Raw genomic sequence first — 14,932 nt, 5'->3', positions numbered from 1 at the left:
TGAAATTTTGGTGATATTTTCTATATTTAAAAAAAAAAATATCCTCAAAGATAACAGTTTCAAATCTGCTACTTAAGCCTTATAGACTGACACTTCTTGTTCTGTAGAGATCGCTTCTCATCTCATTATTATCAGGCATGGTTACAATGACAGGTTAAGCCTATAGATAGATAACACAGGATCCCCAATTTACCATTGTCGATTTATGTAATTGTCTGTTAGGCTTCATGCATGATGATCTTGGGTCACAGAGCATGCCCTTAATACTGCCCGATAGAAGTCAAGGAGCATCTCTAGACTACATGTTCCCATGGTTTATGTGGCTCAACAGCTCTGAACATCAGCTCAGGAGATGAGATGGTTGCCTTCATAATCACTTCCGAAAATGCAATACCCACCATCACAAAATAACCAAATACAATCCGGACAGAATAATTTATCTATACACTGCCTTTGCTCACAACAGCAGTTTGGATCAAAATACAGAGGTTTTAAAAGACTTTTTCTCACATGTTGAAGATCTGAAGTGGTGATGTTGCTTTTCAAACCCCCATCAATTAAATGATGGTGCCCTGTTGCAGCCTTATCAATCACGTGATCTGCCATTGTAATTTTGGCAATCAATTTATAGAATAGGTCAACAATTTAGGCTGGAGAGTGTTTGTGGTGTTTTGGTGCATAGGCAATTCCTGAAAAAACTTCAGTAACAGAAGCCTTGTGTCTTCAGCCTTAGTCCTCATCCACATACTGAGGTTTATTGGGTTGCTTTTTGGCAAGTGATATAAATATCTTGCCCCAAGGAGTCACATTTTGTGTTATCTAGCAACTGATTCCCACAGGTGGATGGTAAACGAGTGACACCGGAGTGTCTTCCATGTTGCTTCCAGATTTTTCACTCTTCCATAGACTTCTTGGGGAAAGTCCAGCCAAAACACTGGTAGGAGTAAGAGTTTTCTACAACCTCCAAATTTATCCCTGAAAGGGGCCTATTGAAATTAAAGGCAATCAAAATCCATCATGATACATCAGGGGCACCAACTCATAGATCCAGGCATAGTGAGTGTGGTAATCTTCTTATATTTCTTAGCCATTGCTTCATTCCTTCTAATATCAACTTTTTAAATTATTCTAATGAGCCTGAAGGGCTCTGGAGGTTATTTCCAGATCCCCTATTTGCTGTAGCTTCACAGGTTCCACTCTCGCTCTTCCCCCTTCTCCCTCTGCACTTCCCTCTCCCTCCTCCAACTTAATTTCACACATTGCGACTGGGGAAGTACTCATGCACAGCAGAGAGAGGCTCTGGTAACACCCTCCAGAGCCCTTCACGGTGCCTGGATCTATGAGTAAGTTCTCCTGGTTTATCATGATGGATTTTGAGTGTGGATTTCCTATAATGTTTCACTGTACCATCTTTTTAGTATGCAAACATACAAAAACATTTGTGTTTGAGGCCTTAGTAATCACTACGGATTGTGTGTAGCATGTAGATGGGATTTGTATAAGTGATTATGCCCCATATGTTTGCAGATTCTAGGAGAAAATACTATTTGAGCTCTTATGGTTTGTCGGTATTTCGTTCTCAAATTCTCATTCAAGAGCTAAAATCATTTTTTCTAATTTTGCCCAATATATCTGACATGGCGTCAGGTTTCATAGCAGTAATGCCTGCTCACCTTCACATACTTGATAGTCCCAATCAGCCCTGGATGACATTAAGGAAAATATATCTGAGTTGTTCCAGCCAGAAGTGCGAGCCAAAAACCTTTTACTGAAACTGGAGGAATATATTTGTTATAAATGACTGCATGATTAAACAGAAAGTGGAAGATAAATTAGTTACCTCCTCTTTGCTCAACATTTTCTAGTTTCTATTATGCATAATTATAACTGCTGTACTTTCTGTATTATTAAAATACATATTTCCCTTCTCTTCAGATATTAAGGAGCCCCAAATGCAGTGACCTTTACAAAAGTTTACTGAACAATTACACAACTTTCCTTTTTTTTTCCTCCTCTATTATCACTTAGATGCTGAACTTGTCCGTGGTTCTTAAGGGAAGAAACGTTAAATGTTAAACTAAAAAACTAAGAAAAGTGAGACTCCTAAAGTCCAATGGACAACAGTAAAATGGTTATTTAATCTACCAAAGCCTAAGAACGTCATTAGTTACATTTCAAAAGGCAAATTACCATATATACTCGAGTATAAGCCTAGTTTTTCAGCACAAAAAATGTGCTGAAAACCCAAACTCGGCTTATACTCGAGTAACAAAAATATATCAAAACTCACCTTTCTGGCTTCCCCCGCTGCTGGCTATATACTGGGGCATGGGGCTGGCTATATACTGGGGCAGGGGGCTGCTATATACTGGGGAATATGGGCTGGCAGGCTATATACTCAGGGCAGGTGCTGGCTATATACTATGGGGCAGGGTCCGGCAGGCTATATATTGGGGAGGCTGTGACCAATGCATTTCCCACCCTCGGCTTATACTCGAGTCAATAGGTTTTCTCTGGTTTTTGTGGTAAAATTAGGGGCCATGGCTTATACCTGGGTCGGCTTATACTCGAGTATATACAGTAATCATTTTATAAAAAAGAGAAAACTTTAAGGTTATGAGTGGTAGCAAATGAAGGTATGTTACCAAAACATGATGATCAATAGGGTTCTATCCGTTGGGACCACCATTAATAGCTACATTGAAAGAGGTGGGGTGCTTGATGGAGAACCAAAGCTCCGACTGGTGGTCAGTGGAGGTCTCATGCTAAAATAGATGAGAATACCCATGATGTGCCGTGATCAGGACTATTTTAAAGTGACACATCTATGGCAGATGTGAGAAGGTGTGGACAGAGCTAGATTATAATTGGAGCTCCTGCTCTCGGCCCAGCGAATCTTCCTGTTCAGGGGACCCTGGAGGGAAGCTATAATAATAATAATCAGAATTTCTCCCCCTTTCAACTGTAACGGCGTCCTCAGGGAGCCAATATAATTGTAAGATGTATAAGAAAGCAATAAGTTAATTCTTATACTGCCATGTAGAACTTTTCAATAAATAAGAGGATATTTTTGTAGTTTGGGCTTTTGCCATCACTGGTATAGAGCAATAGGAGTTGAAACAGCCATCTTACCATGGGGTAGTGCCCTCAGTATATAGCATGACAGTGTATATGATAGTTGTCAATCGCTGTGGAAATGTAGAAAGTGCACAGTTATAGGGTTAACTAGAAAAATGAAAGTTGATATTTTCCAATATCACACGTTAACGTAGTTAAGTGCCGCACATTACAGACCCCTATAGAGCGCACTGTACACTTCTTACAAGACGCTTTATACATCAGGACAAGTGGCTCTTAAGATTAAACAAGAAGATTACTATAAAAAGTTCAACAAGTCTCAGCCTGAAAATAGATCTACTGCTGGTAAATGACAAAATCACAAAACTGCCTCTTCACATATTCTGTCATTTATCACAAATGTGATGATCATTATTGACCCCCTGCAGCGTTTGGAGGGAAGTCAAGGGGCTTATGAAAACCTTTCTGTAAAGGGTCAAGTTATTTTATGTCTTTGCCAAAATGGTTAAAGGTGCACAGCCAGAATCTTGTATGTAATGTTGATGTGCAATAGACGCTATATAAAACTGGGAGACAGAGAAGAGTAGAGAAATTGGAGCAGTGTTGTAGTTTTAATTCTGGATGTAATGTAGGAAGTTTTAATTCTGGGTCCTGACTGTGTTACTATCAATACATGATATTCCTATGAGTAATTGTCCATGTTACTAATGCGATGTTTCAACTCCACTATGGAGCTTTTCTCTATCTAGCTGAGGGTTGTGAAGGAGACTCTCCTCCTCCTCACCCATCTCAACTGCAGGACTGCTCGGCTATGCAGAAGTGAATATAAGGCCACTTCTCAGGTCAGAAGTCATCTGTATCACCTGTGACGCGTTTCAATCCTTGGCGTATTCCCCCTTGCAAGGTTACTTACAGCTACCTTGCTCGCGCATGTCCTAGTAAACCCCTGCATTGTACTTACTCCTCTGTCAGGCATCATGGCCTCCTTCCTCCTTCAGCTCCCATAGGTGCAGGCGTCAACCACCTTCTTAAAGGAGCTGTGTGTGCTCCTGCTTTGATGTTACTCACCTATCACTGGTCACCTGGGGCTATATAGGGCAGAAGGTTCCTAGACTGTCTAGTCCTTCTGTATGGTGATCTACTGAATACTTGTATTTGACTCTTGGCTTGTTCTATGTCCACGCACTTGCGACCTCAGCTTGTTTCTGATCTTGTTGTACCTGCTACTTCCCTCTGCCTGTTTCCTTACACTGCCTGTACGCAGCATGCCTTGAATTTGGGCTGACCTTGACTAGTGATGAGCGGATGCATAGAAGTTGAGGTTCGGCCTGAACCACAGACCCCAGTAGCACCTGTAATCAGTTCTGGCACCGATCACAAGAGTTAACTGTTTAAATCCCTCTAAAGCAGTGATGGCAAACCTTTTAGACGCAGAGTGCCCAAACTATATCCAAAACCTGCATATTTTTCGCCGAGTGCCAATGCGACAATTTAAACAGTAACTTATTACTCTCTGCTTTGTCACATGTTTAAATTGTTTAGGCACCTGAGGTCACCAATACAGTAGAAAGAAGGAGAAAAAGCTTTGGGTTATCATTGTAGCTTCCTTTTAGGGTCCTGGGCTGCCTAGGACTGCAAGAGCCCTTGAGTCCTGTCTGGGGAGCTCTGCGCTGGGGTGATGGCCCGGGTGCCCATAGAGAGGACTCTGAGTGCCACCTCTGGCACCCGTGCCATAGGTTCACCACCACTGCTCTAAAGTCTCTGGCGGCATTTAGACTGATACAGTACGCTGTGTGCTGCCATTTTAGGCAAAGTTGGTGTGCCCTGTGATGGCATTGGGGATTGCCAATCCTCTCCAAAATGATTGAGCCTGCACGTAAGAGCAGGTGCACATGCCCCCAATTTAAATGCTGCTGGTGACATATAAACAGTTAACACCAGATGAATGTTATTGGTGGTAGTTTGAGCCAGACCCAAATTTGGACCTGATGAAGATGCAGAGGACTTGTCCACCAAATTTCATTATTGACCATTGACTATTGGCTTGCCCTAATCCCTGACTGGCATTCCTCTAGATTCTCTTTAACACTGGGCCAGTTGCTTTTGTGGGACAACCACAAGATGAAGCGACCTTGCAATCTTTCTGGAAAAAAGTTCAGAGATGAAAGGGTGAATCCCAGAGAGGCCTTTAGTGCGTGGTCCAAGGTCAAACCAGTAGAATAGCACGGTGGGTTCACAATCCGCTGCCTGTTTATGGTGTCTGTCTGTATCTATGGCTTCTTCTGGTGGTATTGGACCTCTTAAAAAACCTTGAGCTTCTTGTTCCTAGCTGGTTATCTCAGCAAGAAGTTGGGCATCTAATACTTTTATAATGCATACATCAACAAGATTCAGAGCGTGGAACTATGCACACATTTATTATTGAACCAAGCTAATCTCTACTTTACTCTACTTTAGGTCAAGATATCTAGATATTATTTTTAACATTATTTATAAAGTACCATTCAGTTTGTGGAGCTAAATATACAATAAGGGGTTCTCTCACATTGCATTAAGATATGAACAAATGGAAGTACAAACTATAGAAAATTATATTGTATTTAAGAGAGTGTAAGGAGGGCCCTACCCGTGAGGGCTCACAATGTATATGGGGGGGAGGGGGTAGAAGGAGACACGAGGTGAGGGAGCAGAGCAGTAGGTGCTGTCTGATGCTAATGCTAATCTATGTATATATTATATTTAGTACCTGCTTCATGGCTTTGTAGATGTTTTCCAGGCAATACATATGAATAACCTGTCCTTGGGTCATTCATTTCGGATGGGTAAGAATTACAACTACTGATAAGCCCATACTGTGAATAGGTCATTAATGTGTATTGCCTAAAGTAACCTTCTAACATTAGAGCTTATATTTCATTTTGTAGGTCTTGTTTTATAAAGATGGTCAGAAAACTAAACACTATTACATTATTTGCTTTAGTCTGAGAAATGGAAGTAACTAATGTTTGTCTTCATCCCTCTAACACCTGATAATAAGTTGGTTGTCTAGACTCTGCACATTCAGTCTGTCCTTGATTTGTCGTGGGTAGTGACAGTGTGGAAAGACAAACTGGAAAGCTTTCCATAATGAGGAAGATACAGAATATAGATATTCTGTTTCTCTTAATGAGAAATTAGAAATTCTCCAATATACTAAGTTCTTATGGAAGAAAGTAAGCAAATTATCTCGTCCCAAAACATAGAGGAGGTGTGAGGAACTCTCAGCCCACCCATCCTGCATCGGGCCTCTTGATTAAGTGTGGAAAGATCCTTAGAATGTCAGGGAACCTGCCTGTATGAAATTATGGGCCACCCAAGATTTTAATTTAGCGGCTACATAGGGTACCAGAACCAAGCTTCCTGTGAAAGGAGATCAGCATTCTTTAAGCCTTATGCTCTACATTTCAAGGACCTTTTTAGGACGATCATTGATCCTGGAAGTGGTCTTGTATGCAAGGTAACAAGAGCCAGAAGGGCTACACACATTTTAGAATGTCTCTTTGGGTGGTCTAAGGCTACTGACAATATTATAATTAGTGATGAGTGGACCGATTAAAATTAACCCTAACCCGGACCCCCCACCAGTGACACCCACAATTGGTGCCAGCACAGATTGCAGGTATTAACTATTTAAACACAGCTGTCAAAGAGCGACAGCAAAGACGCCTCTATTTTGGGAAGAATCATTGCTCCTGATGATGTCATTGGGGATCAACAATCCTCCTAAAAATGTCAGTGGCCTAGATATTTTTAATGGCGCTGCAGTTAATGGCAGGTTGGGGGGAGGGGTTGAGCTGAACCCAGACCCATGCCTGCAAAGAACTTTGCAGTTTGGGTCCATTCATCACTAATTATAATCCACTACTGGTTGATAGCAATGGATTTTTTAGGTTCTATACCTATGCCATTCTAGCCTATTCAATACCATGAGTAAGGCTTGGATGAAGATGATACGGCTAGATCTCTTTTTTCCATCTTCTGCACATGACTTGTTGAGGTTATAGGGTTGGAATTAGGGAGTTTAGAGTTATATAATTTCTTGTTATATACATTACAAATTAACAGACATCATATTGAACTACATGGGAGACATTTATCAGTGCTTCCATGTCAGTCGCCTGGACATTGAAGCACTTAATTTCTTGCACGGGCTCCAGATGAGTGGGCAGGCACAGGGCGTTTCTGTCCTGTGCCTGTGCACTTTCTAAAAGCATGCAAGCATTTTTTTGTAGGTTTTTTACTCAAAACTATACCCAGTCGTTTCTAAGGTAGTTATGCATGGAGGTACGGCAGCCCAACAGAACAGGTCTAAGCCTCTTGATGTATCCGCCGGAACGGGGTTATGGCCATACCACCCTGCCAAATGCTATTGACGTCTGGATTTTAAGGTTGCAGTTTTTCAGTATCCCCCCGGCATTCCTTGAACAAAATGTCAAATGACTGGATCACGTAAGGATTCCAGTTAGTATCTGCCAGTCGCCGTAGCTCGAAACCATTACCAGATTAGTTTCCAAAAAGCCGCTCTTACCCTTTCATTCACTTCAATAGAGAAGTTGTCCCTTACTTAATATTTAGAGAAACTGTTAAAAATAATTACCAAGAGGACGTGTTCCTGGACGAAGCCGCCTCAGGCTCAGAATATTGAAAAGCACTTTATCAAATGTGCAAATAATTCTATAAATGAGCACTTAAGGATTTTCCTTGGCTTGTCTGCTATTTTGCATTAAAAGGAAAAGCTATTTTCGATTTGGGAGTCAGACTTCCATCAGTCAGGATGTTTTCTGGCTCAGTGATCGCCGTGAACATAAGTGACAGTTTATTTATTATATTCTGCATGTTCTGCTCATGAGGTGTCCGCCGCCATCTGACAGCGACTGCCATGACTGCTGTCACTTTGCTTATTATGCTTCTTTGTAATTTAAGGCATGCTGGCTCTATTGTGCTCTCAGAATGATGAAATATCAGCGATAAGCGCATTAAAGCTGCGGCTGCATATTGAATTAATTGTCTGCCGCTCCGTCCATTGTGGTCTTTGAGAGCCTGTTGTTCTTTTGGACTCACATTGATTTTGGATTTGCTGGCTTCTTGGTAATACAGTTGAAAGTGTTCATTCACTTTCATAGACGCGCTGCTTCATCAAGCCAATGAGCCCTTTCACTTGGAAGTAATCCTTATAGGCTGCTGTACAGTCATGTAATGGACTGACAATGGAGATACCCTATAAAGTTATATTCTGTCTCGTGTCAGGCCTTGGAGCTTTATTTGCTTTGTAGCATGTCAGGCAGTAAAGAGGAGACACAGAAAGAGAGTCTTCAACAGGTCTTTGTCTTTTAAGGAGAAGGCATCTTCTCAAAGATAATGGATTCTTAAATATTTTGTATTATATTTCATTTTTGCAATTGTTTTTGCACAAAAGAAATAGTGAAGTGTAATTTTAGATCAAAGAGCACCCGTCACCTCTCCCGTTTTACGTGAAAATATGGATGTAGCACTCTTCAACATGACTTTCTGCACTGTGCTATTGTATTTATAAGACAACATAAGCCATCCTAAGGGTGAAGTTGACACTTAAAGGGGTTTTCTAGATTGCCGAACAACGGTCATTAGCAACTGATTGTCAGGGTACCATGACTGGCACCCCAATGACTGGCTGTATGCAGCGGGAAACAGGGAGAACTTCCCATAGTGTATCTGCAGGAACAACCCTCCTTCACTTTTGCAATATAGCAGTCAACCCTTTAACAAATTATGACATACATGTATGTCATAATGGCATTAGGGATGAATGAAGAGGGCTCATGGGCTAAGGGCTTGCACCAATCGCAGGTTTTAACCATTTACCTTCCACCGGGAAAGCCTGTGACACGTGGGATGAGGTCGTCACTCCTTGTGACATCATCAGGAAGCGACGATCATGACAGCCTGCAGTCTCTATGAGACTTGTCATTCGGCAGGATCTATAACAGTGTGCCAGAAGCAAACTGTTATAGATCCATAGTAAATTATCCATGTACTGCGATACTCTAACCCTTGGGTGTCTGATGTTTTCTACTATATACTGCAATACTAAAGTACCCTTGGGAGAGGGGTCTTAAAAGTAGTAAAATAAAATGGAAATTAAAAAAAATTAAAAATTCACTTCACCCTCTTTCTCTGGAACTGATATAAAAATAATTAAACAATGATAAAATCCGAAACATGTTAGATATCGTCCCATCCCCCAAATCCTTATCTATCAGAATATAAAAATGGCTATTCCCAGCAGTGAACCCCATAACATAAAAAAGCGCCCAAATGTCCAAAACACCACTTTATTGGCCACTTTGCAACAAATACATTTTTTTATAAAAAGTGATCAAAAGGTCGCACAGTCCTCAAAATGATGGCAGTGAAAATGTTATCTCCTCCCACAAAAATATGACACCCTACACAGCTCTGTACGCCAAAGTAAGAAAAAGTTTTTGGTGTCAGAATAGGACAAAAGAAAACACTTTACATACAAAAGGTTTTAAGTTTTTTAAATCAATTAAATCATGATAAAGCCTATATGAATTAGGTATTCCCATGATTGTACTGACCCAAGGAATAAATTAGAGGTGCCGTTTGAAGCACACAGTGAAAGCCATAAAAACTGGGTCCACAAGAAATTGGGGCAAAAGTGGTATTTCTACAATTTCATCACACTTGCAATTTGTTTCTACATTCCCAGCATGGAATATGACATGCAATCACTAGGAAATACAATTTGTTAGGCACAAAAAAGCCCTCATACAGTTCTGTAAACAGAAAAACATAAAAGTTATGGAATTTTTAAAGACGGAAAAATGGAAACGCAAAAAGCAAAAGTGACATGGTCCTTAATGAGTTACTTGCATGCACAAACCCCTAGGGCATCGATGGCGAACCTTTTAGAGACAGAGTGCCCAACCAAAACCTACTTTTATGTCGCAAATTGCCAACATGACAAATTAGCCAGTAACCTATTGATTCCAGCTGTATCACAAGTTTCAATTGTATTGCTGTCCTGAGGACACCAATACAGTAGAAAGAAGATGGAGAAATTTGGATTGTAGCTTCCTTCCAGGGTCCCCTGAAGAGGAAGAATCAGGGGACCCAGAGCAGGAGCTCCAACGATAATCCATCTCTGTCCACACCTTCTCGCTTCTTGTGGAGATCTGGCAGCCAAGGAGGTGTTGCTTTAAAATAGCACTGAGCATGGCATGTCGATGGCTGTCTTGGGCTGCCTTAAGTCATGTCTAGCAAAATCTGTGATGGGGTGAAGGCCCGGGTGCCCACAGAAAGGGCTCTGGGTGCCACCTCTGGCAGCCGTGCCATAGGTTCGCCACCACTGCCCTAGGGTGCCTTAAAAAGGGGACCATCAAAATCCATTATGATTTCTCATAGATCAAGACACCTTGACTGTGGTAAAATCAACTTTATAAAATTGTGCTAATGAGCCTCAAAGGCCTCCTGAGGGTTTTACCAGTGCCACTCCATGCTACACAGAGGCTGTTACACCTTGTCACTCTTCTCCACTGCTCCCTCAGCACTTCCCGCCTCCCTTTGCTAATGTAATCTTGCAGCAGCATAGGAAGTTTCAGCACACAGTGGAAGTGGTTGACATATTCAGATGATTCCCATTTATTCAAATCGGAACTTGGGGCCATGTTGTCTGGACCGCAGCCAAAGAACTTGGTAAGCGAATTGAAAGATCGGTCCCAGCTCCATAGTTAGAAATAGTTACTTCCTTTATTATAACATATCAAAACACAGCGACATTAATATCCATACTAAGCAGCTGACGCGTTTCGGGCAAAGGAGAACTACATGACCTTAGTCATAGCTCATGGCTATGATTGGCCAGGGTTGTTTGAAAGTCATGTCTGTTCATCTTTACCCCTGATATACCAAGAGGTCGGAGCCACTTAGTATATTGGATGCATCGTGTGAAAAATCTTTTTAAAACCCCACTTCCTGTGCCCCATTTTAAATGTTTTTAAATCCACTTACCCCTTCAGTGTCCCAGATCTACTAAGAGGGTCCGGCCTCTTAGTAGATACTGACACCATTTCCACCAGGTTGGACCTGTTAAGATCAGATCTTTCCTTGGCCAAATTTTCTGTTATAGTTCCCACCACTTTTCAGTCAAAGATCATAGTACACGTGGAGGGCCCAGGGTGTGCACCCCCTTGCTTGTCCCCCACCCGCCGCACTTGGAACTGGCAGAGACAGCGTGAAAAATCTCCCCCAGAATGTTGAACTATCGTATTTCTGTACAAATAGAATACAATAAGGTGATACATTATACATTCAACGAACTACCTGCAAACTATACCAGTAAAAGTAATCCCATTCTAGACCCACAGAAAAGTCAGCGAACCACAGCTCTCCGGGACGAGGCTATCCAGGACGCATGCTCTGCATGGCGACATTTTGCAGCATGGCCGCCCACAATGATCAGATCCGAAGGTCGTTTATTAATCATCTAGAACAAAGCCCTTAGTTAATCGTTTTGTTGTGTCTTTATAGTTCAGCTGCTTCACAAATCGGGTAAACCAGGAACGTTACTATAGCAATAAACGGCTTAATGGGTCGATTAAAAGCAGAATAATTATTTGACAATAAAAAAATAAATAAATAAAAGATAAATCTGTCAAACGCAGATTACCCCTGATATGTTACTATTCATTAAAGTTTTCATAATCGTATTAATTTAGCTGCACATTTCCCTCCGCTAACAAGACTCTCTGTAACAGGGCAAAATTCAATGTTTTATTTTTTTTTATTGTAGCGCAGTGTAATCTGAAGTATGTTTAATGTGCAAGTGACTAATAAAGGCCCTAATAAAAAAAAAAGAGTATCTGTTTATCCAGAGTATTTACCCTACATTGTTTAAGTGGGAAAAAAGGCATAAAACAAACACAATAATACAAAGAATCGGGATGTTTTTAGAACGTTAACTTTTGTTTTGAAAAGGCTTCTGCTCCCCCTACTGGAATAAGCGGGGGATTACAACAAGTAAAATCTTTAATTCTGTCCATTTCGTACGTTGCGTAGCGACATTATCCAGTGTTAACATGCATGAGTAATATACGAATCATGTTTCACATGCAAAAAAAAATGCTGTGTATTTTATTTCGACAATAATCCAAGGGTTTGGGGGGGGGAGGTCTTTAAAGGATAAAGGGTAATAAAAGGGGGAAAAGCTCAGTGGTATGGAGAAACATATGTTTAATATTATATCAGCTTTTTTCCTCTGGATTCTGGGAATGAATTTCCTTTTTGTCCCATTCAAGTCGTTCCATGAGCTCCATTTAATAGATCTATGTCGAAGCTCTGAATCAAGGCACAAAGGATGGCTGTATGATTACCGGAGCAGCATGTTGCACGGCTGAAGCGAGGATTATGTGTCTAGCAGAAAGCTCTGTGCTGGTTGGAGCACATATTGTGATGATCACTTCAATCACGAGGGTGCAGATAACAGAAGTATGATTGTCTTATGCACCGCAAATTCCCTCTGATGCCTTGGAGAACACAGCCTGGCAGAATGGCCGCCCGCCTGCTTTATGTGCAGCCGCCGCTTGATAAATCGTTTCAATCTGGGAAAGAGCAGAAGGGGAAATATGAATTAAAGGTGAAACTTTGAAAGGGAAAAATTCGGTAATTTGATTACTCGCCAGGCGGTTCTTTTTAGACATCTAATATCTCGTCTAGATATGCAAAAAAAAAAAAGACTGAAAATTTTTTGTCTCGTGGTCTTTTATTCATGTTTTTTTTTAAATATTTAATTGTTTGCCTTTTATAGTTAAACGTACAGCAGCTGCTGTAATAAAACAGAACAATAAAAAGCACATGTGTGATGGGGGTATGTGTTACCTGCATGTTATTATTTCCAGGATTCAAGGGGGGGGGGGCATGTCGATAGTTAACCTATCAACGTGTTTGCTGGAAGATCATTAACCCTTTCTGATTTGGTGCCTTGGGACGTAGCCGGTTTGACCCTATGTAGGAAAAATTTGACATGTGTATGTGAATTTTAATGTGATTTTATGTGAATTTTGATCTTGAGCTTTTAAGTCTTATATATTTTTATATATATGTTTTAGTTTTTGCTCTTAATATCAGTTTTTTTAGAACAAGAAATACCCATTTTATAGTCAATTATGTATGAAATATGAATATTGGCACATAGTACCCTTATATTAAACCTTACTTCCCTAAGAAATATTCCAGAGTAGAGATGAACAGAACCAAACTCAAAGTTCAGGTCTGGGTTTCAGGTGTGCCCCTTGTGACCTGGACATATTGCCGGCCAAACAACCAATCCAGAAAATTGAAGCTCCTGGTCAACGAGCTATGGCTATTTGGCAATGGGCTTCAATTTGCTGGATTGGGTATTCTGCTGGTGATACCCGGTCCCGAACCAGAATTTTGGTCCACTCATCTCTACTCCAGAGGTTCAGGGTGAGCCATAGTAACAGGGAGTAAATGGACTATATGCCCTGCTTGCTCATTGTCAGTGGGGGCTATAATACCTCCAGGTAGTAAGATGCAGAGTTAGAGCAGCTAAGGGCACTTTTGCTCAGGGTAAAGGAAATGCTACCTAAAACTCTGTGTTAGATGGTTCCATAACTTAATGTCCCAATCACAGTTTGCTCCAACATACTCAACCATGTCAATACTAGATCTACCTTACCCTTGCTGATCCCCAATGCTGTTGTGTAAGTTGTTGCATTTCTTTTTTTTAAAGTTCCCCGGGTGGTCTGGATATGATGCATGAGTTTATCTATATATTAGGTCATCAGGTTCTCATTGTTGGAGAACTTTCCACATGATAAAAAGAGAATGGAACAGACGCACTACACGGAGGACAGAGCTCTCTGCTTCCATTTCCATTCTCCGTAAACAGCTGATCTATGGGCATGCTGGTAGTTGGACCCCACCTCCAGTCTCATATTGATGACTTATCTTTAGGATTGGGAATCACTATTTAAGCCTCAAAAAAACCCTTTACATCGAGTAATTCTTAAAGTGTCCTGGTAGTTCATATTGCCTGATTGATGGTCACCCAGTGGATTGCAATTGGCCAACTGACCATTATAGTATTATGGGAAGTGACCATATCCTAGAACATAAAATATCCAGGACCAATTCACAGTTTTCAGATAAATCGAGTCTCAATCAATGCTAAGTAGATTTAGTCAAATATATTGTACCAGACAAAGCATTTATTTTAAACAGCCCCAAAACACATTCATGTAGGGGAGCCCTGTTGACCTCAATATATCAATGAACATAAATCGTAGGTCATATCTATTGTTCTGCTGTTGTTAAAGTTAACCCAGAATCACTATTCATTAAATATACATGTATATAGATATTTTTTATTCTTTGTAAACATGTTGACTTTTTTGGAACTTCCAGGTGACTCCTAAATGGAACTTTCTTGGAAATTCCAAGGGGCTCCTCCTCCTGTAGCCCCTTCTCCCAAGACTACTAGAATGTTCCCACATCTTCGGGGGCTCTATAGCATATTTCCAATGTTGCAGGCATTTTATGTTTTAGATAGTCCCAAATAGGTGAGTTTTCAGGCATGTACATTGCCACGCCAAAAATTAAGTAGTGACACACCATATAAGGCTATTGTGTTGTCATTGCCGTAGTGTGGGGCTTATGGAAAAGGGGTGTGGTTAACACTGGAATTTTTTCCGCCACACACGGCACTCTATAAGGCCAGGAGCTCATTTCTATCTTCTATAACTTAAATTTATGAGATAATTAGTCCTACATGAAAGTATTATATCACCTACTGCAA

At 40.8% G+C, this 14,932-nt stretch overlaps 1 protein-coding gene across 3 annotated transcripts in view; it reads left to right on the top strand.

The window, feature by feature from the left end:
• Positions 1 to 14,932, top strand: part of MACROD2 (mono-ADP ribosylhydrolase 2) — a 1,393,268-nt gene that overhangs the window by 1,289,489 nt on the left and 88,847 nt on the right. The window lies entirely within an intron of this gene.

The sequence above is a fragment of the Engystomops pustulosus genome, chromosome 3, assembly GCF_040894005.1.
Source record: "Engystomops pustulosus chromosome 3, aEngPut4.maternal, whole genome shotgun sequence".
NCBI lineage: Eukaryota > Metazoa > Chordata > Amphibia > Anura > Leptodactylidae > Engystomops > Engystomops pustulosus.
The sequence above is the reverse complement of the archived record's forward strand: the minus strand, read 5'-3'. Positions and strand labels throughout refer to the sequence as shown.